At 36.8% G+C, this 21,939-nt stretch overlaps 1 protein-coding gene across 2 annotated transcripts in view; it reads left to right on the top strand.

Moving 5' to 3' along the window:
* The first annotated feature begins 10,258 nt into the window (after positions 1-10,258).
* The window catches only part of LOC129218119 (WD repeat, SAM and U-box domain-containing protein 1-like), a 73,382-nt gene continuing 61,701 nt past the window's right edge, over positions 10,259-21,939 (top strand). For both annotated transcript variants that reach the window (XM_054852326.1, XM_054852325.1), the window contains exon 1: positions 10,259-10,390. The gene's annotated coding sequence lies outside the window, so the exon portion shown is untranslated. The remainder of the gene's footprint in view (positions 10,391-21,939) is intronic.

Raw genomic sequence — 21,939 nt, 5'->3', positions numbered from 1 at the left:
AATGTAAACTAAGTAAGCAAACATTTAAGCAGTAAGTGACGCCCCTAAACCAGTGCAAAAGAATTTACCATAGCTATTCAATAAATAAAAATTAAACTTACTTTTCCAAAAGGAACCCAAAAAAAATGTATTTAAAAAAAATTATGAACAAATCGCAGTAACAATGTTTGTTTCTGAATTGATTACTTTATTGACAAATAATTAAATGGATTAATAATAACCTACCATAAATAACAAGCACATATATGCATAACACTTTTTTTTTTGAAAAAAGGTTACTTTCGGTATTTTTTTTCCTTGAAGTGGTTTGCTTTCTGATTGGAATTGAATGGGAAAGTTTACTTTTGTTTTGTTGCAAAATAAACTTCAAATTATCCGGCATGCCGGAAAATTCGAATTTCCTGGCATGCTGGTCAACCTTGCTTTTTTCCTGCATGCCGGATAATGCGGGGTAATACGGTAATTATACAACCTTTGCACCCCCCCCCACCCCCATTTCCTGGAAAAAATTTAAATGACACGTTTGGCTACCACCAACTACTCGCAATCAGTTCATTGGCCCCGGGAACTATTCCATTTCGATTGTTTCATGCTACGAGCTTGTGTCGCTCCTTAACTGTACTAAATCATTATAGTCTAATAGGTGTGAGTTCATTTGTATGCTAATGATAATATATTAAGAGCTCTAAAAAGGTTTTTTTTTTTTTTTTGGCCTTGTTAATCTTGCCTGAATGAACTGATAATTGATAACAATTTGCAGATTGCACCAAAATCTTAATTATATTAAAATGTTCCCTACTAGGGGCTAATGGACCTATTGGTGCGTTAATTTTAATTTAGCTACCAGTCTGTTGGCACTCTAAGCATCAATGAGATGACATCTGCCTCCAGCTTAGTTATTGACTGTTCTGGACTGATGAGTCCATAACAATGACGAAACTGCAGTCTCTGGATGTCATAACCAGGCTGTCGGTATAAGGCATGTCTACCTTAGCCCTGGATAACTTACTGTTGAATATGATTGTTCCATATATGTTTTTCTACAACAATGTAATTGTCTTTAAAAGTTGTGCTGTAATTAAAGTCACTGAAATAAAGTACTTTTTGAATACATATCTGTGCATTAAAAACTTTTCAAAAACTAATTAAAAATTATTGCAAAATAAAAATCATCTTAGGATCCTGATTTTGCTTCATTAGTTTTTTAAAACGAAAACGTGGACACTTTAACCACTTTAATTTGATTTTATAAAAGTGGTTCATTATCTACATAGTTTAAAATTAATATGAAGTGTTGATGTTCAATATTTTTCACAGATCATCCTTTTTGTAACACCCAGCATTATGATTAATTTTGTTTATTTAAGGGTGTATTCAGGGGGCTTGTCATTGCTCCCCTCCAGCTTTTGGAAATAACGTATTTTGAATTTTTTCTCTATAATGCAATGGTATGTACCATCCCTCCTGGAGGAACCTTTCCTTTCTAAATTCTCACTGCGGGCTTACTTAAGGGTCATATCTAATGAGTGGGTTTTTAGTGTTTAAACAAAATCAGAAATTTTTCTAATACTATTCCAAAGCTTGCTTTATTGCATTTTTTTCTATTTTTTTGCGGAAAAATTAAACTACAGTAAACTCTCTATTATCCGCGAGTCATTTAATAAACAGGAACGTGTTTTTGCAGTAAGAAGCAGAAACAACAATGACTGTTTTTTGTCTAAAAATTGTAAATAAACTTATTTATTTTTGTTTCATTTATTTATTGTACTGTCCGACCATCACGAGAAAAGCCACTGCCGAAATGTCTGCGCCTATCTACTGCCCTAGCAACGAGGTGCGTCTCATTTTCCCAAGGGAAGCTTAATGTATGGAAAACCTGTATGACTGCATAAAGGCGAGCAGACGAGAGGCGAAATGGCCCCAGAAAGCCTTCCTGCTAACCCTTACAGAAAATGAACTAAGTCTGATTCTATGGCAGTAGACGGGCTCAGACTTGACGGTGGGAGCTTTTCTCGTGAAAGACAGACAATACTTTCTACATAGTACATACACTTGTTCTTTATTTGTGCAAAAATACTAAACTTTTTTACTTTACTGTACAAATTTTCAGTTTGAAGAAAGTATTGACGCATCAATGCAACTATATTTTTGTGGGAGGACAATTTTTACCTTATTGTCCCTCATTTTAGCCTTCTTGGGGTTTATCTGCGATTTTTATTATCCGCGGCACTTATGACACCCGACCCGCTGATAATCAGAAGTTTACTGTGTTATAAGTAGACGTTGTATTATTTTTTGAAGAATTATACCACCTCTGTGCTTTAACTGCAGTATTTATTTTTATTGTAGTTATTGCGAACATCATATGTTTCAAAACAATATAGAGTTCCCTACAGATGTTAAATACCTATCACATACAAAACATTTTTTTTTTTTTTGAATTTGAAAGTACCAGACTTTTGTAACACATTTTAAAGGTGTCAAAAAATATTAATTTAATAGGTGCGTATATATGAATGTGCATGCATGAGTACACGCATCTATTCTTTTGATTTTGCTGGGGTATAGTACCAATTTTTTTTTTTTTTTTTAATTTAATAAATGTCATTTTTTGCATTTGCTCATGAGGAGGAGCACTTAAAGCGCAACTTTCTCAATTAAACTAACTATCATTAGACTATATGAAAGATATAGAATTTTATTCATTATTTAGATTTCACTAGATATATATTTGGTAAAACTTTTCCCAAAACAAAAGTCTCGTTACAACATACTTTTGCAAAAGAAATGACTTTTTTATGGAGAGTTTGCAAAAGGGAAGTGTTCTTGATGCTGTATTACCCTGTGTTACTTCCATGGTGGTTTCAACTTAACAAAAGATCATTAACTTTCCCTTTTCAATGAACTCCCAAAGGAGAAGTATACTGCCGTGGGCAAGTTACGGGTAGCATATGAAGATTTTTAATGTTTTTGTATTTTTGTCACCTATTGTAGGTTAGCTTTAATTTACAAGCTTGCTTATTTCTTTCATGCTGAGAAAAAGTGCAAAAAAAAAAAAAAAAATCTTATTCCAACATTTTTCTATTGTTAGTATTGAATACAAAACAAGTTGCTTCAAATATCTCGAAAACTACTCTCTGCAGATACTGCCATTTACCTGCCCACTGCAGTATAAATGTTTGAAGGTGCACTGAATTTTATTAGTGCTAAACTCATCAGTAAAAACTTGAAATTGAAACAACCATCAAACAATTAATTTTTAGAAATATCTTGTTTTTTTTTAATGTTTATTTTTGAAAGGGGACACATCTGATCTTTCACGATACCATCTGGATGTGTCCAATTCTTTATGCATGATATTTAGTATTACGTAGCAAAATTCTGAAAAGAGGCCTAAATTTTATGCATAAGGATAACATTAGAAACACTATCACCTCACTATAATCCTAGATCACAAAAGCTTTAGTTTGTAGAAAAACAATCCAATTTTATTTATTAAATTTATATAGGTCTTGCATATTTATATTCTGACGGCATTGAAACTTCATTGACTCAACAGGCCTTTGTGAGCCCAAGAATCTCTTTTGTACAAAAATATTCTTATTTTTCTATGTCTTATACAAAAAGTGTACATTTTAAGTTGAAAATTTTGACAACTCATTATGCCCCTTTTCAAAATTAATACATTTGATTCAGTTATAATTAGGTTGCCAATGATATAAAAAATTTTAAATTTTGAAATAAGAAACAGATTTTAATTTAAATGGCATTAATTTTTACTATTTAAATTCAGGGACCTTTGGGAGTCACTGTAGACCCTTTCTCAGCTATTGATTGCCAGCCCTCCATAAATATTTCACTTATATTCCAAGCTTGGCCCACTATAGTTGGAGCAAACCTAACCTGGGAATATTGTGAAGGCTACGCAAATCCTAATCACAGCATTACAAAGCTGCCGGTTAGGTTTACCCCAGGCAGACATGGCCTCTTGTTGATCCTGTCGAAATTTAAACTTCCTATAAGCAGGCCTGTCATTTAGGAGGGTCAATTGCCTCACCCCTAGCTTTGAGAAATTAATGTTACATATAAGGGGTTGTAGTTTTTGCAATAAAATTTGCATTAAGTAAACTCCCTCTCCCACCCCTCAAACCCTGGAAAAATTCAAAATGACAAGCCTGCTTATACGAAGTGTTAGCAGTTCAGGAATACTAAGAAATTAAGAATTTCTGTACTTATTCATGTCTTGAGCAAACCAATGGGATTTTAGCCAATTGTAATAATTACTGTGAATAAGAAACAATTACCTTTTCACAGATTATAGGTAGTTCAAGTATTTGGTAAATATTCACTTCAAATTACTTCAGAGTTACCAGAAGATCAGTTTTTAGTGGCTGATTTATGGGTTTAAGGGGCCCGTTGAAATATATTTTTGGGGACCCCTTTGTCTATAATTATCATCATAATTGGCTGGATAACCCATTGTGAGCCTTGGCCTTCTTCAGAAGATCCCGCCAGGCTGTCCTCCTCTTTGTCGTTGACCTCCAATTTTTGATTTTAATATGAAATCAAAATCAGTGTCCACACAGTCGACCTATCTCATTTTTGGTCTACCCATTGGTCGCTGTCCAAATGGGACCCCACTGAAGACCATCAACGCAGCTCTATCATTTTCCATTCTCGAGCGATGACCAGCCTATCTCATTGTTTAGTTTGGTAAATTTCAAAGTACTGATATTTCTAAAAAGTTTATTAAGTCTTTGTCTATCATAGAACTAAGTAAAAAAAAAAAAAAGGCTGCGCTGCAATTTTGAATCATCTTTATAGCCTTATGGTCCTGGGAGCCCCTGGAACATGGTAGATCTGCCACTGCATCTTTAGAATTTTTTTTTTTTTTTACTTGTCTTGATGCCTAGATATTTTGGTCTAAACTTGGATTTTTTTAATGCAAAACCGAAATACATCATAGCTTCAGAACAACAGTAACATATCTAATCCCAGATATAACACTAAGATATCCTGCTGTTGCTTTGAGGGGACAACATAGGTTTTTTTTAAAGAAACACAACTGAGATTTTATTAGTATTTGAAATAAATTGATATGATATTCCGTTATCATTCTTTATTTTCAACTTTAACTTTTTAATCACCAGTAGGATTGCTGGAAAGGTAGGAAAAATTCTTAAAATTTTTTGACTGTTCCACAACCCAACTAGTTTTTAACTCATAAGTAAAATGCATTTTCATATTTTACGGAAAATATTAAAGGAATATCGTCTGCAATTTGAATTATGCCTAACTTCAACACAGAAGAATCAAACAGAAGTATATTTACGAATTAAAATACATTGAATCAATACTGAATTAAAAGAAATGTCAAATATATCCTACAAAAATCATATATTTTTTACTTTATATTAGTCAACAATATAACAACTTTTTAGTAACGCTAACAAAATTCGTGGTTGTTTCACAAAATAAGATTGCATGTGACAAAACATAAGTTTCAAGGATTTTAAATATAATACGAGTTAAAATCTGAAAGCCATAACGTATGAAGATGAAGCCAAGCCTTCACGGCTGCACACGGAGCATTTGTAAACAAAATTTATAAGTCTAAATACAAAATTTAACTATTGTAATATCCATCCACGACTTGCAACATTTAAAAACTTGATTCATATTGTGTTCAAAAATTTGTTTAATTAGACCAAGAATATCGTTCAGAGTTTAAAAAATACAGAACTTTATGACAATCGCGACTATTACAATGAACTTTGTTTTCAATATAGTGCCTAGAAAGAGTAGTGTGCCGACCGGCGCTTTTTTCCCCACGATTCTTGAAGACAAATTGTATGAAAACCGCTAGATGGCAGCGCGGTCGAGATGTACGTTCAATTTCGCGGAGTTTACATTAGTAGACGGGGCCGTGGTAGCCTGATCGGTAAGGCATTGGACTCGGGGCCGGAGGGCCTCGGGTTCGATCTTTGCTGGTCGAAGACCCACCGTCGTCATTAAAGGGGACTGGGCGACGTAAAATATGCTCGTGGTCTCAATGTCCTCCAAGTGAAACGATACCTCTGGGGGTGCTAGTACCAGGTAGCTATTAGCTCTTGGACTAGTTCTAAATTCTCATTAACTGCTCGATCCGGTGATGATGCTGCCATCTATCGGTATATAAAAACAATGGAGGCAAGGCACTTAGTATGCAGTCCTCGACATAAATGCAGTTGAAGTCAGTTGTGACTCTTGAATAGAATAGAATAGAATACATTAGTAGAAGCGGGATTTTATTACAATTTAGTTCCGCGTTTCTCTTTTTTACCTTTATTTCGTGAATATTTCATGAAACAGCGTTTAAGGCTTTTAATGGAGGCATCAAAGTTGAACATTTGAAGAAATAGAGCTTTATCTTGTTTCGTACCAGGGTGCAAAAGTGGGTACAAAACATGCAAGGAAAAAGTTACGCTTTTTAAAGCTCCAGCAGATGAAGAAAAACTAAAGTGGAACTCGTTAATTCCCAAGTTAGATAAAGTTTTTGATAAATATTGCTCAATTTGTGCTCTTCATTTCGAAAAACATTTTATTGAAACGCATTTTAAGCATATTATAAATGGTGAGGAAGTTTTGATTCCTCGGGGAAAAACTTTTTTGAAAGATGAGGCAATTCCGACAATTTTCCCAAGTCTGCCAACATACTTTACTAAAAAATTACCAAAGAAAGGTCCATCAGGAATTATGCAGTTAAGAAAAATGTTCCCTGTTTGAAAAAAATAAAATTTGATCTTTCCGCAGATGAAACTGAAATAATCACATATAAATCTATTATGAATGAAATTGTTCATATTAATTTGCCTAACGAATATTGGGTTTGTATGAAATTTAAAAAATCTCCAAATATTGTAGTTTTTGTATATAATGAAAATTATGTGGAAAATAATATTGACGATAAAAAGATCATTATTGAAGTAGACACAAAGACAAGGATGTTTTCAAAACAAAATTTTACACAGTTGACTGAAAATTTGATACTTATATTTTAAGGCAAATGTATTATCAATCGAGATGGCTTAGGGCGCAGTTTGTTGTTGTTTTTAATGCCACTTGTGAGACTCAAGCCACATTCGTGTAGCCAGCATGAGTTTAAAGCAGAATGGAGCGACTCCTAAATCAATGAGGCCCCTAAATGAGAAAGAGCCCGACTTGGGCACGATATATGGTAGCACCACCTCTACAGTTTATAGATCTGGAGAATAGGTTGGAAATCTCCAGCAACGTTACGCATGGTAACTGTTAGCGACCGACCATTCGACTTTCGGACAAACGGAATCAACGAGCACGTAAGTTATACTAAAAAAAATTTGTTTTTTAATTTTAGCCTTTTAAAATCCTGTACGAAATTGATAATTATTTTTGTTATCGTCCCCCGTTATCGAGATAAAAGGTATTTAAGTCTCCCGAAATTTTAAGAAAAGTGGCAAATTTAAACACTTGGCGAGGGATTGAAGGTACCTATTTCTCACAGACGATTTCCTCGTCTGCATGTGGCAGAACATCCATATCTACAGAGCGTGAGAAAGATGTATCTCCCCATCGAAAGTCGCTAAATTTGTAACAACGAGACTCGCTTTTCTTAAAGTTCCCATAGGCTTTAAAATCTCATATATCGACAACGGGAAAATATTTTTTGCGTCCAAAAACATGTATCACAATGTTCTTTTGATCGCTACGTATTTAGATTTTTTAATTGCAGCACTGTCATGTTGTTTCCTGATTAAGGGTAGGGAGATTCATAAGCTGCGTTTCTTTTTAAAAGAACATTTTAAAGCTATCATAAGCAATGTTAGAGAAAGGAGAGGGACGAGGAGGTTCCCCATTTGTTTTTAGTTTTTATGGATACATTTCTTTCGCTATTTTACATATGAGATAAAAGATAAGAATATACTTTTTTTTGACAATGATAACGTCAGATTCAAAAACACTTCTATTTCGATAATCATCAACAACAAATCCGTTTGCTGACAGGTTCTAAAGAACGTTATAAAAATAAGCAAACTAGCAGTTTGACGTTGATAAGTATTACCGAAAATGCAACAAATAATCAAGCCAGCTGTTTGCCAATTGCAGTTATTTGCAAATTAGTATGTTATATGTGATAGGAGCAAGTGACCCTATTATTTTTTTTAATGTAAGGAAAGTCCTTGAAAATTAAAAAAAAAAAAAAACATGTCGGAGTCGGTAAGTTTTCAAGCGACTCCGACTCTTCGACTCAGACTGAGAAGCCCTGATAATTTTAATTAGCTTAAGAATTTCGAAGCAGTTTTATTTTTAAAATAGCGGTACCCGCAGGACTTTGCCCGGAGGAGAAAATTAAAAGGTCATTTGATTAGCTTGTATATTTACAAATAATGGATGATGAATTTCTCGCCAATTGGCTATGTTCATTCGCTCTTCCCACGTTACGGTTCCACGTCATTATAATTTCGTAATTTGTTAATTTTTCTCCGGAAACTGTTCTTGAAATTGAAATAAAAAAAAAGAACAAAATCGAATTTAAAATCGCTTCGAGGTGCACACCCCCATGCTACAAACTAACTTTGTATCAAATTTCATGAAAATCGGCCGAACGGTCTAGCGTCACAGAGATCCAAACAGAAATCCGGACAGAGAGACTTTCAGCTTTATTATTAGTAGAGAAATAAGAGACGCGCAGTTATTGAATACTTAGGGGCCATTCATTCATTACGTAAGGATGATTTTGGCAATTTTTGATCCCCCTCCCCCCATGTAAGGGTACGTAAGATTTCCCCCCCCCCTATTACGTAAGATTCCATTTCGTTTTTCAAAATGATAAAATAACAAATCTTGGAATCGTTACATCACTGGAATCGTTATTAAAGTCACATTATTAAATTTAACTTTTTGCGTAAAGAAATAGTTACTGAAAAGTTAGAATCTAAACTGAATGTTTTTTCGACATTTTTTTTTTTTTTTGATGTAATATTAATTAAAAATAAAACATGCCATACATAATTCGACTCTTTTATTATATTTTACACTATTCATTCTTTGTAAAACAAATAAAAAACATCTTATCCTAACACGTTTCTTACCTTCCTCACGAAAATGGAACATAATCTGTGCCAAATCACTTGTTGACCGCGCAATTTCTAATGTGAAATACCGACTTGGAAAATATTACGTGAGAATGAGTTTGACCTCCCCCCCCCCCAAAGGTACGTAGAGGCTTTTCCAACCCCCCTCCCCCTCGGGACCCTTACATATTTAATGAATGGCCCCTTACAGTCTACTATTTTCATTGAAAATAAATTAGCATAAGGTAATTTTATATTCTTCAAAAAATAAATGAACACCCATGTAACAAATAGCATTTATTACAGAATTTGTCTTTTGCGCAGAAATAAGTTCAATCCGAAAAACGGGGCTTTTTATTTTAAACTGCGAAATCAGCATGCAATTGCTGATTTAAAACGAGTCTGATTGAGGAGCATAACGTACACCTCGAGCGCAGCGCCATCTGTTTTTTCCTCAGATCTGACCTCACTTTACCCCCGTCAATCGGCACACTACTCTTTCTAGGCACTATAGTTTTCAAACATAGGTTGCAAGCAGTGATGCTTGAGGCATAACATAAGCAGCATTGCGCTCCACAAAGAGCAGCACTGCGAAATTCTCGCCAACCATTTTAGCAGCTTTCGAATTTCGCCAATGCACTGTAATTGAGAGGGTTTCAAAATTCGCTTCCCAGCTCCTAAAATGCTCGGCGCCCAAACTTCCCGGCGCCCAAAGTTCTCGGCGCCCGAAGTTCCCGGCGCCCAAAGTTCCCGGCTCCCAAAGTTCCCGGCTCCCAAAGTTCCCGGCTCCCAAAGTTCCCGGCTCCCAAAGTTCCCGGCGCCCAAAGTGCTCGGCGCCCAATGTTCTTGGCGCCCAATCTTCCCATTTCGGTGTATATACGATTTGAAGCGTAGCGACTGTGGTAGCGACAAAAATATTTCCAATCTGTAAACAAACATCTTTCCGGTTTCCGCTGCCGTACAGACACGTGACATTCCGTGAAACAGGTCACGCGGACGGCTGACACCCTAGCTGTGGTTAGCTGTGGTTACTCGGCGTTCAGCCAGCCGGCAGCGGAGTCTCGGGCTATTTGTAGTGCCGGCCAGACTGATACTGAAAATACCCGTTGGCAACACTTCATTGTGCGTTAGGTTACTATGACAACTTTTGAAAGAAGTTCATCAAATTTATCTGATGCGATTAACTCTAATGACTATAACTAGATTATAACTAATTCTTGCTGTTGGAAAAACGTCCTTAACTAATTTATATCTATTTTTCTTTTCCATCATTCTGTCTATGTTAACTGTTCTAACAGGTACGTGTTTCATAAGTTTAAAAATGTTCAATGTATCTCGGCTAAGTTAACTTAGTATGTTTTTGTTTATTTATTTTTGTTAATTGTTTAAGTAGTACTAATTATTCGTGTTCAACAAAAGTATTTTTATTGCATTGCAATGCAGTGTAAAAGTACTTCACTACACTACAGTAAACTCTTGATCATCCATGGAATAGGGTGGCACGGTAACCGTGAATTAGCGAATTTCGCGTATTATCCTCATTGCGGAGAAAAAAGATTGCTTTAAAAAAAGCAATGACACTTACAACTAACTTTGTAGGTAAAAGCTGGATAAGAATTGCTCAATATTACAGCTAATGAAATTGCATATACCAGAACAAATTGTGCAAAAATATGAACTGAAACATATCAAGCCGCTGTTGGAAATTAAAAAAAACAATTACCCAAAAACTTATAGGTAGGGGTAGGAGTGCTCCTCACTATGGGTTGGGTAAACTTAGCCCCCCCCCCCCCAGAAAAATTGTGCACAATTAAATAAATTATTCAAAAATAACATTTTGTATTGATTGATTGAAAGTGAGTTTTAAGTGATTTCTGCCTAACATTTTGTATTTCAGATTTTAAAAAAACAATCAAAGAATTGGGGGCGTGAAACATATTTTAAACCGCGAGCACGTTGCACATCGCTAATTAAATATTATAAGTTTTCCATCTGTTAGCGTTGGCACTTGCAAGCTTTGAGAATGATCCTTTGGGGGCATTTTGACTGTTGCCCCTGTCACACCTTCGCTCCTAAACAATCACAACGATTCATTCAAACAACAAAACGGCATGTCCGCATCACTCCGATTTTTGCTTCATCGGCAGCAGCTTCCCTGGTCCTGGGAAAAATATCTTCACCCAATAGCAGTAAGAAGGGCAACAGTAGGAGGGAAATAATTTACGTACTTCACTTGTACGAAACAACTGCTCGGAGGGCAGAAAAAAGGGAGCCGAGGTGAATGAAAAAAGGATTCCTTTTCCTCCGTTCCTCTTTTGTCTTTAATCTTAAACGACTGTTATTATCTGGAAAAAGGATTTACAATTTTATGGATTTAACGCATCTCATGCATATTTTTATTTATTTATTTATTTATTTTTGTTTGGAATGAATATGAGCAGAACTCTCTAAATATATCTGATTATTTTGTTTTCGTGTAGCACAGACAACAGATCAGTTGGTTTTGAGTGTGGTGCTAATAAAAGTTCTAAATTTGTCCAAAACTTTTGCAAAACCTTCAGTTGGGTGCAGGGCTCGAGGTTTTTGAAAAAAAACTAGTAGCCAGCAAAAAAATCCCCCCCCCCCCCCCCCGCTTTCAAAGTCTTCAATTTTTAAGCTACATTTCTGTTACTTTAAAAAATAAATGAAAATCATATACTTACAACTTGAAATGACATAAATTGGCAGGCAATTAAATGTATGAAGCAAAAAAAAAAGGGATGCAAACAAGTTTTAAGTTTCTCTTGAATTCCTCCTCCAGTCATTGGTTTGTTTGTTGCTTTTTTTGTCATATGTCCTTGTGTATGTCTTGATTTTGTGGATTTGAAAAACCATTTGTCCATAGCTCTTTGCGGGTTAAAGTCTTGAATTGAAGGACCCTTCATGTGAACCATCAGAAGGTCCTTCAGTGTTGATGCTTCCATTGTGGACCGCATATTTGTTTTAATTAAGTTCATGTGTCTAAAACCACGTTCACAAGTTAGTGTTGAAGTTGGTAGAACAGCATTGATTTCAAAGAAGTGGCTAAGATGAGGAAATCGTTTGTAATTCAAAAGTATATTTTGTAGCAACTGTTCTATTTTTAATCCTTGTCCCAACAGTTTAAATTCATACCATTCTTTGAATTCATACCATTCTTTTAATAATGAATTCAGATTTATTTCATATGGAATTCCATTGTGGGAGAAAAGATGTTTTTGGAAGTGCTTGGCAAGAACTGATTTCTGTTTCCCCGAAATTTTCTAAATTTCCTATCGGCCAAGTAAATGTGTCAAACACTGAGGTAGCTTTTTTCAGTTCAGTATCATCATCTACAAATCGTTCCTGCTTCCTGCAGATAAATTATTCCACCATTGATTATTTTCTTCCTATCAGTCTCAAATATTGTGGTATCAGCATTACTTAGTTGAATGCCTAAGTAATTTCCATTCAATGTAACTGTGTCTTTAAAGTGATTTTCAAATGAGGCTGGGGTAGATTCTAATTCATGAAGTTCATTTAGAGCATGTTTAACATACAAATTAATTACGCAAACCAGACTGGGGAGAAAAAAAAACAGCATGGAAATAAAATGAACAGAAAAGCTGAAAACATAGTCGCCAGTTAAAAATATTTGGTCGCCAGTGGCGACTGGGCGACCGTGTATCTCGAGCCCTGGTTGGGTGAGATCTATTCAATTTTTTTCTTTGTTCTAATAGTTGACTAAATTAGTAACATAACATAACACTCCAAAGTCCCCCGTACCTACCACTATGTGTGGTTTAAACGGTTGGATGGGGCCCTGGAGACAGCTGTGTTAATCGGTGAGTTGATACATTGTATATGTCGTACATAATGCATAAAATACATGAAATCATATTCCAACAGACAGGAATTTTGCTTACACAATTTTAAAATCACATAAAGATTAATAATAATAATAATAAAACATACACACACATATACAAACATACATATAGATATAGATATATACACATTACACAGGGTACACAGCTATACACCATTGAATAGTGGTAGCAAATCAACAAAGTGACACAAACAGACAATACACTCAGCTACATTCACCAAAAACAAAGCCAACAATCATTAGATTGTACAATGTAATAGGAGACATGCAGAAGGACAGAATGTCTAAAGAGGCAACCATTAGATACTAAAGCTGTGGGTAAATAAAAATGCATGGGTAAAAGAAATTAGATTGAGCTCTGGTACAGGTAACCCTCGGTTGATAAAGAATGGAAGATTGCGTTAAGACGTGCGGTGCTATGCCGCAGTTTAAGTGCCTGCTTCAGGCATTGTTGATGGGAAGTGCCCGAAGGACAGCGGAGATGGTGGGCTTCTGTCAGTGGGCAGTCAAAGATGTAATGGAGGCTGTCCCCTATTTCTCCGCAAGAGCAGAGAGGAGAGTCGATAATGTTAAATCTATTCAAATATGAAGGAATGGGTCGTGACCTGTTGAGAAAATGGTGTGGCAACGGTGTGAGACGCGCGGGTAGAGCTTGATTGTTGGTAGCATATCGTGCAATCCTCTGCTCGTCTCCGCGTTGTCCCATCGGTATTGCCAATCCATACAAAGCTGAGTCGTTAATAGCCTCTTGAGGTGTGACGCGGGGTATGGGACACTTGCGTCTTCCTGAAGTCCGGTAGTGTCTGCCGCTAATTTGGCAAGACGATCAGCTTCGTCATTCCCTCTGTTGTTTGAATGGCCTTTTACCCAAAAGATGTTAAAATTTTTAGTAGAACTGAGTACCTGTTTTTGAATTGTTTGGACTAATTGATTTTTGCTAAAAGAATTTTTGAGGGCCAATAGAGATGATAGGCTGTCAGAGAAAATTTGGAATGGGTATTGAGGAAGGCTTTGGGTATAAGCAATTGCATTTTTGATGGCCAAAAGTTGTGCTTGGAAGACAGAGTTTCCCTCCCGAAGTCTCACTGAAGAGGAACTTGTAATTGTGTTACCCGGAAAGGAAACAAACGCAGAGCCCACATCAGTCATGGTTTTTGAACCATCTGTGTAAATTCTGCGGGGTAAAAGTTGGTTTGGATGGATCTCTTCAGTATGGATGAAGCTAGTGTCTATGAGTTGTTCGTAGGAGCATTTGAACCATTTTGGAGCGTCAGTTTCAAAGAGCGTACTTTGGAATTTGATTCCGTCAAGATGAATTGGTTTTTGTTTGATTAGAATGTTGAAGGACCACATATGTTGCCTTATTAGTAGTTCCAAAGGGGGGATCCTAGATAGTATGTAAAGGGCTTGATGTGAGGTTGTGGAATATGCACCTGTAAGAACAAGAAGGAAACGGCGTTGGATGGAATGGATTTTATTTACGAGGCGTACTCCTAGATAATTGCCCCATAGGCCAGCTGCATGCATGAGGGAGGATTCGACCACCGCCTTGTAAAGTAGACGTCTTTGATGAAAACTGATGCCCCAATTACCCCCCGCTAATCTTTGAAATTTGCTAAAAAGTGTTACTGATTTAGCTTTTAGGTAGTCGAGGTGAGCTGTCCATTTTAGGCGATTGTCGAGTACCACCCCCAAATATTTTAAGTTATTTTTTCTGATGATGTGGAAGTCTCCCATTAGAAGAGTGGGGGCTCTTTTGAGATTCCTTGGGACTTTAAGGTGCATATATGCTGATTTGGAATTGGAAGCAGTCAGGCCATGCTCGAGCAGCCAGGTGTTGACTAGTGAAAGAGTGTCGCGCGCAAAGGTTTGCAGATCATGCGTGCGCCTTGTTGAAACGAGAATTGCAATGTCGTCCGCAAAGGCCTGCACGTGGGTGTGATCCGGCCATGGAATTCAAAGTAGTGAAGCCACGACGAGATTCCACAGTTCTGTTGGATAGAGCATGAACCTGTGCTTGTTTGAATGAAAATTTTTCTGTGAGAGAGGAAACTGCGATATATATTTAAAATGCCCTCATCGCAGTGGGAATCGGCGAGGTAATACATGATCTTATCCCAAGGAAGATTGTCAAAAGCTGAAACAATGTCCAGGGAGATAATCACCATTTGATGCCCTCTTGCAATTCCTTCCTCTATTTTTGCAAATAGTGCGGCCAAGGCATGATTAACGGAACGCCGCGGGACGAAGCCAAATTGGTTTGGGTGGTGGAGGTTGTTAAGGGAAAGGTGGCTTTGGAGACGGAAAAGTAAGATTCTTTCAAAGATTTTTGAAAGCACTGGCAGAAGAATTATTGGCCTAAAGGAGGTAAAGAGGAAAGGATCCTTACCTGTTTTCAGGAAAAGTATCAATACTCCCTCTTTGAGAGGTTTTGGAAAAGTTCCTAGTGCTTGGCAGGCATTGAAGTAGTCTTTAAGGAAATTGGGGAAGGTGCGATGAATAGCAGTCCATATAATGTAGTCCAGGCCATCTTTACCGGGTGCTTTCTTGCGAGGGAGGAGCTAAACTGCATGTTCAACCTCCTCCCTCGTAAAAGGAGTGTAGGTTGAGGGTGAGATAGGGGGATTGACTGGAGGATCTGGTTGGTCTTCTGGGTAAAAATGGTTCAGGATCTTTTGATAAAAAGAATCTTCGGTATCAGTAGTGGCGGATGATTGATGCATATAAGTTGGGGAGAAAGCTTTGCCGAAGCAGATTTTGTAGGGTTTGCCAAACACATTTTTGCTGTGTGTGCAGAAGGTTTTCCAGGAAGAGGTTTTAGCTTGGCGTATTGCTCGTTTGTATTTGGCTAGTGCTTTTTTGTAAATGACTTTGAACTGATTCTCCAGTGAGGAACCCCTGTTGCGCTGGAGACGGCATCTCGCAACAGTGACACACTTTTTTAGAACAGTCAAACCTGTATGCCACCATTTTGCCGGTGAAGGTGTGGCGAAATTTTTCTTCTTGAAAGTTAGCTCTGCACAGTCCTGTATAGTGAGTGTGAGAGCTGTTGTGAATCGATCAAGGTCATCAAATGTGGTTAGGGTTGGAAGTAGGGCAATTATTGGTGGCAGTTTAACTTTGAGCAGTTTTTCAAATGGTATAGTAGTATATAAAGTTTTATAGCGGATGAACCGTGAGGTTGAAAAAGAGCTGTCGATATTAATAAAAATATAATTATGATCACTTTCTGATATGATATTGTTGACATCCCAGCTAATGTTGCTGCAAATATTTTTGGAAAAGGTTAGGTCTGGCCAACCATGACCATGTGCTGTTTGAAAGGTGGGAGGGGAGTGGGGAGAGTTCAACATGTTTAAATTCAAAGTAGCGGCAAAATCAAGGACGACCTCTCCCCTTGCCCCGTCTCTGGAATAACCGAAAGTTCTAGAAGGGGCATTGAAGTCCCCTCCGATGAGGATGGGGATGAGATTTATTGAGCTAATGAAACTCGAAAGCTCGAGAAGAAGTTCTTCAATTGGTTCGCCCGGGGACGAGTATGCTGAAAGCAAAATGAAGGGGGAGGTGTCCATTGAGACCTTTACTGCCACAAAGTCATATGACTGGAAGGCACTTATAGTTTTAAGTTTATCTGTGGGTAGGAAAATTGCCGCACGACCACTGGTTGACAAGATTCGGCTCCAGGAGGAAGGGATATTGCAAATTTGTTTCTTGACCAAGTATGGTTCCTGAGCCAAGAATGCATGAATTTCTTGTTCTGATAATAATTGTTGAAGTAAGGATGTAGGTGCAGCCACTCTTTGAAGGTTTATCTGAACAATCTTCAGAGAGGGAGTGGAGACTGAGGTGAATGAATTTGGGGAAACTGTTGAAAATTGTTTTAGATTTAAGTGGTTAAAAGATGAAGAATTTGCCAATCTAGTGGATGGAAGGGAAATCTCAGAGTTTCCATTTTGATATGTTTTATTCATATTTCGTTTGGCATCTAACTTTGTTAACAATATTCAAATAAAAAGGGCACTTAGAGTCGTTTGCTGCATGATCGGTAAAGTAGTTTGTGCGTTTGCATACATTGGAATTGATGCAATTCGTGCAAAATGGTCGGGTTGCATTGCAAGGTTCATTGCCATGGTCCTCAGAGCAATAGCAGCAACTGCGTTGCTTGTTGCAGTCCGAGGCGACATGGCCAAAAACCCTGGCAGGCATAACATCGTCGAATTCCGAGGAATTCTCAGATGCTGATGACCCGCCAGGAAAGGCTTAGTTTGGGGGAGGACATAATAAAGTGGTAGGCGCTTGGGGAACACTGGAAACCCAGTTATTAGTGCCGTTTTTCCCTGAAAGTTTAAAACACGGGGAGACCTCCTCGTGTTCGGGAATGTCAAAATCGTTGTAGAGAATATCTTGTAGGACTGGGCCGTCAAAGTCAGGTGTGACACTGTAGAGGATTATTCTTGGTAATCTGAGTCTCGGTGCTTGCACGCTAATTTTGTCCTTTAGGACTGGGACTTCTGCGAGGTTCTCCTGTAGAGAGGAAAAATCATTTTGTGTTGGCAGGTCAATAGCCACTCCCCCTTTAGCCACGTACCTGACCCTTGAAACTTTGATACCGTCCTTCAATGGATCGAAGTTAGTCTCCAAGAGCTTCCTGAGGTTTTTAGATGATGTGCAATTGGGGTCGGTGGGGTACACTAACATGGTGTGTACATTTCTTTTGGCTGCCGAAGCATAGGACGGGGGGTCATTAAAGGGGGGAGAGGCAGGATTTTTAACGGGTTGGAGAGGAGAAGGCAAAAGGATGGTGGGGGAATCAACTATTAGCTTTGTCTGTGTGCCAGCTGTGGTATACGTGATCTCTGGTTGGTCACACTGGGAATTACTCTCAGTCAAATTGACCTCAGGGCGTAAGTTTATGACATTATTTGCATCGTTGGGCAAACTTCCAGTGGGGGAAGCAGTTAATTGGTTCTGTTGGCTATCCTTAAGCTTAAATTGTAGTTGCGCAAGGGCAGATTTGACTTGCTCTCGTAGTCCAATCTTCAAGAAGATGTGACGGTTTCGATCCTTGGCCGAGATAATGGTGTCAAAGAAATCCAATATACCGTCTACTGAGTTTTCGTATGTTATGAAATTTATTGGGGGTTGGGTGGTCTTATGAAAATGGTCTTCAAAAGGACCAATGTAATTCTCACTAAAATCTGTGGAATTTGAAGATTGCAAGGAGAGTGAGGGTGTAAGTGGTGTACTGTTGGTGGGGGGTTGGGAGGTTGGGTGAGGAAGTTTACCCAAGGAGGTCATCTTAGAGTCCAGTTTCTGTAACACCCAATGAGGGGGAGAATGCCTTTGTACGACCTCGTGTGTATTTTCCATCGTATTTAAACGATAAGTATTTAACGAATATTTCAGATGCTAATCAATGAAAAGAGGAGTGACTTCAAAAAAAAAAAAGGTTGTCTTGAAATCTGAGCTGAGTGAATGTCTACTTGATAGGGTTCAAAGAGCTTCTAATTTTGTATACTAATTGGACAAGACTATTTAAGCTAATAATTCCGGAAATTATGATTTAGTCCAAGGAAAAAAAAAGAGTACTGAAATCTCTCTTAATTCTGAGTAAAATGAATATTTACATGACATTTCAACAGTTTTTGAATTTTTAAGACGCATTAAAATATAGCATAAAAAATTAATTACGATAATTTAATTAACCAGGGAAATCCAGGCATAATGCATTTAAAATTTTTTTAGCGTCGCTCTGCTTGAGGCACCTTAAATCCAAAAAAAAAAAGGTAATTATATGGAGTAAATGTTAAAATATAGATATATATGTATAATAAAACACATTGGTGAAAAGTAACTGTGTAAAATAAGTAAGATGTACGGAAATATACTTTGCAGTATACAGCAAATGTTAATTGAAATATATATATATAAAAAAAAAATTATATATATAAAAAAAAATAATAATATTAAATTCCAATAGTGAAAAATAATTACGTAAAACCAGTAAAATGTACATAGATATACTTTGCAGAATGCAGTGAATGTTAATAAACCGTAAAGCAATGTTGATAAATCACTATTAAAATTTTTATACATACAGTTCCTTGGATGGAGAGCAGTAATTAGCCCACATGTGAGCGACAGTTCAGGTGATGATAGCAGGAATGACGAATGGGGCTTATATGTGTAGCGGGGCAACTAGAGCACGTTCCCTAGTCAGGGAAAGTCCATAAAAGTCTGATATGGTGACTCTGAAGTGTGAGATGGAGTAAACACTCTGGGCACATGAGAATACACAATGTTCACTGAAAGTAAATGATGCACTGTGAGGAAGATCCCTTGGATAGACAATGCAGAAATACTCTGCGGGTGGTCCCCTGGAAGGTGTTGGGTTCGCTGAGGCGTGAGTGTTCACTGTGGATGCTGGATGTTTACATTAAATGTTCCCCCTGGCATTCATCTCCTACGCTGTTGAGGGATCCCGCAGAAGCGGGGGTGCTTGCACGGCGGGGTCGAAGGTCGCACGGGGTGTTTCTAGCTCTGCAAAAACCGGGTAGTCTCAGCGATAGTTTAAGGTGTCCTTCTGTTTAGGCCCCTGGCACTAGGGCAAAATAACCAGTATCCTCTTAGAACTTGCAAAATAAGCTTTCCATTGATAGGTCGTCCGTGGTGGTGCGATGGCAAGAAGTGGATCAAGGTGGCCCGCGATGTTTTCCAATTCTTTATTCAGTCAGACAATGTGCTAAAACAGGGCGGGGACATGTTCAAAGATGAAATTAACTGATTGCAAATGAATGGATGATCCAAAATCCGTGTGCAGCTATTCTACGGGAAGGGTTCAACAAGATCTTTGAATTGGTATAAAATATGACTCTCTAGCTGCTATATTTCTGTAGCTATGGCAAATGGAGTGCGGAGCGTGTGGAAGCACGTCTGATTCGGAGGAAGCCCGAGGCTGAACCCGACTAAATTAATAAGTATTGTTCATAAAATAGGCTGTATTTGCTTTATTTCTATGCTAAAGTATTCTATCACGGAACAAACTTGAATTATTTCAGTTTGACCGGGTACATTGCTTTAAGTCCTCAAAGTCATAGCGGCTACATTAACCTCAAAAATAACCAAATTATTGATTTTTATTTATTTAGAAACTTTAGATTGTTTCAAAAACTATGGGAGTTTCAATGCTCTAGCTTAATTATTAAAAAAATTATTGGCATAGGTGTGCGTTTTCTTGATGAACTTTTTTTTTGAGCAATCACGAATTGCTTATTGTTTATCCTTGACCAATGAATGACATCCGTCCTTTGATTTTATTTTTCTATGCTTATAATGCAGATGTCCATGTGCTTCAGAATCGAATTAATTTATAAACAACCTTTCTCGACTTCACACAATCCTTTTTACACGAAAACAGCATTCAGCACATAACATGCAACATCCAGCTCCTGACATTCATTTGAATTTTGACGTCTTGAATTCAAATTAGGGTTGCGATAAAAGCCATTAGAGTAGAAACGAGAAACAAAATGAGTAGGGTCCTATTGCAATTTGCGATTACAAAAAACATGATTTGAGAATTCAAGATCTCAAAATTCAAACTTTTTTGTTGTTGTTGTGTGTGTGTGTTTCCATTTTATTGGAATAGCTCATAAGGATTTTTCTATATCAAAGACACAGCTTCAAAGTAATATGTTTTGCAGTCAGTACAATATTGTATAAGCACTTTATAAATTACTTAAGTGTTGAGAGTTTTTTATATCCTTATAAACAAAATTTACTATGGAAGTTTTATAATTTTTTACATAATTAATGACAGAAAAATTTCAATTAATAGGATAAACAAACTAATGCACAGCCTCTCAGAAATGATTATTATGATCATTTCGCAAAAAAAGTTTCTGAAATATGTGTAAAAACAAAAAAAAAAATTTTTTTTTTTTTTTTTTATAAAATTGAAATATTCTTAAGTGTTATGATTTTTTTAATGGCATTAAAAAAATTATTGATTAATCAGTAAAGTATACCAAGATTTCAAAAGAAAAAAAAAATACATATGTTATTTAAATGCAAAAAAAAACAAAATTGAACTATATGGTGATACAACTCCTAGGTATTGAATGTGATTTTGTACAATAAAAAATAAAAAGTAATTCTAATTTTGAAAGAGAAGAATATATTAGCAATTAAGGAAACCATTTGTTTCTAGAAAAAATATTATTACTAATTTTGTAATTTGATACAAGGAAGCATGGCTAAATCAAAATTGATGCTGCTGCATTATCAATTTGATCGCTGTTGGTATCAAGAATCAAGAGTGTAATAGTTGTTTGATTAATGCTGTGTGTTGTTTATTACTAGTTGCATAACTTGGGTGTCTTTAAATTTAGATTGTTTACCTTGAAATTTAAAAAAATATTCATGTGAATTATTTTTTCAAACCACCAATTTCAACTTCAAGGCTTGAAGAGAAGTATCGAAATATAGAAACTACAAAAGGACTATATTTTGTTGCTCAGCACTTGCACAGCCAGAAATACCTTCTGAAGGGGTTTTTGTGATCAAAAATACCTTCTGGAGAGGATTTTTGGATCAAAAATATCTTCTGAAGGGGGTGTTTTGATCCAAACAGGCCCGAACTGATGTGATATACCTCACCCTTGGCGACTTTTTCCTGTTGGGGCCAAGAAAACGATGTATGACGACATATGTCATACATCGTTCTTAGCGATGTTTTTTTAGCGCCAACAGGAAAAAATCAGATAAAAAAACATGATCAAAGCACTTCAGAACACAATATACATAAAAACAACATAAAACCACAACAAAAAACATCACGAATATACGCTTCAAAAATGCCAGAAACTAGAAAGTTTTTGTTCACAAAGAACAATTACTAGAAAGTATTTAAAATGCTTAAATTGACAAATTAATGTAACAGCTCACCAATGAAATATGTAC

The sequence above is a fragment of the Uloborus diversus genome, chromosome 3 (assembly GCF_026930045.1).
Source record: "Uloborus diversus isolate 005 chromosome 3, Udiv.v.3.1, whole genome shotgun sequence".
NCBI lineage: Eukaryota > Metazoa > Arthropoda > Arachnida > Araneae > Uloboridae > Uloborus > Uloborus diversus.
The sequence above is the reverse complement of the archived record's forward strand: the minus strand, read 5'-3'. Positions and strand labels throughout refer to the sequence as shown.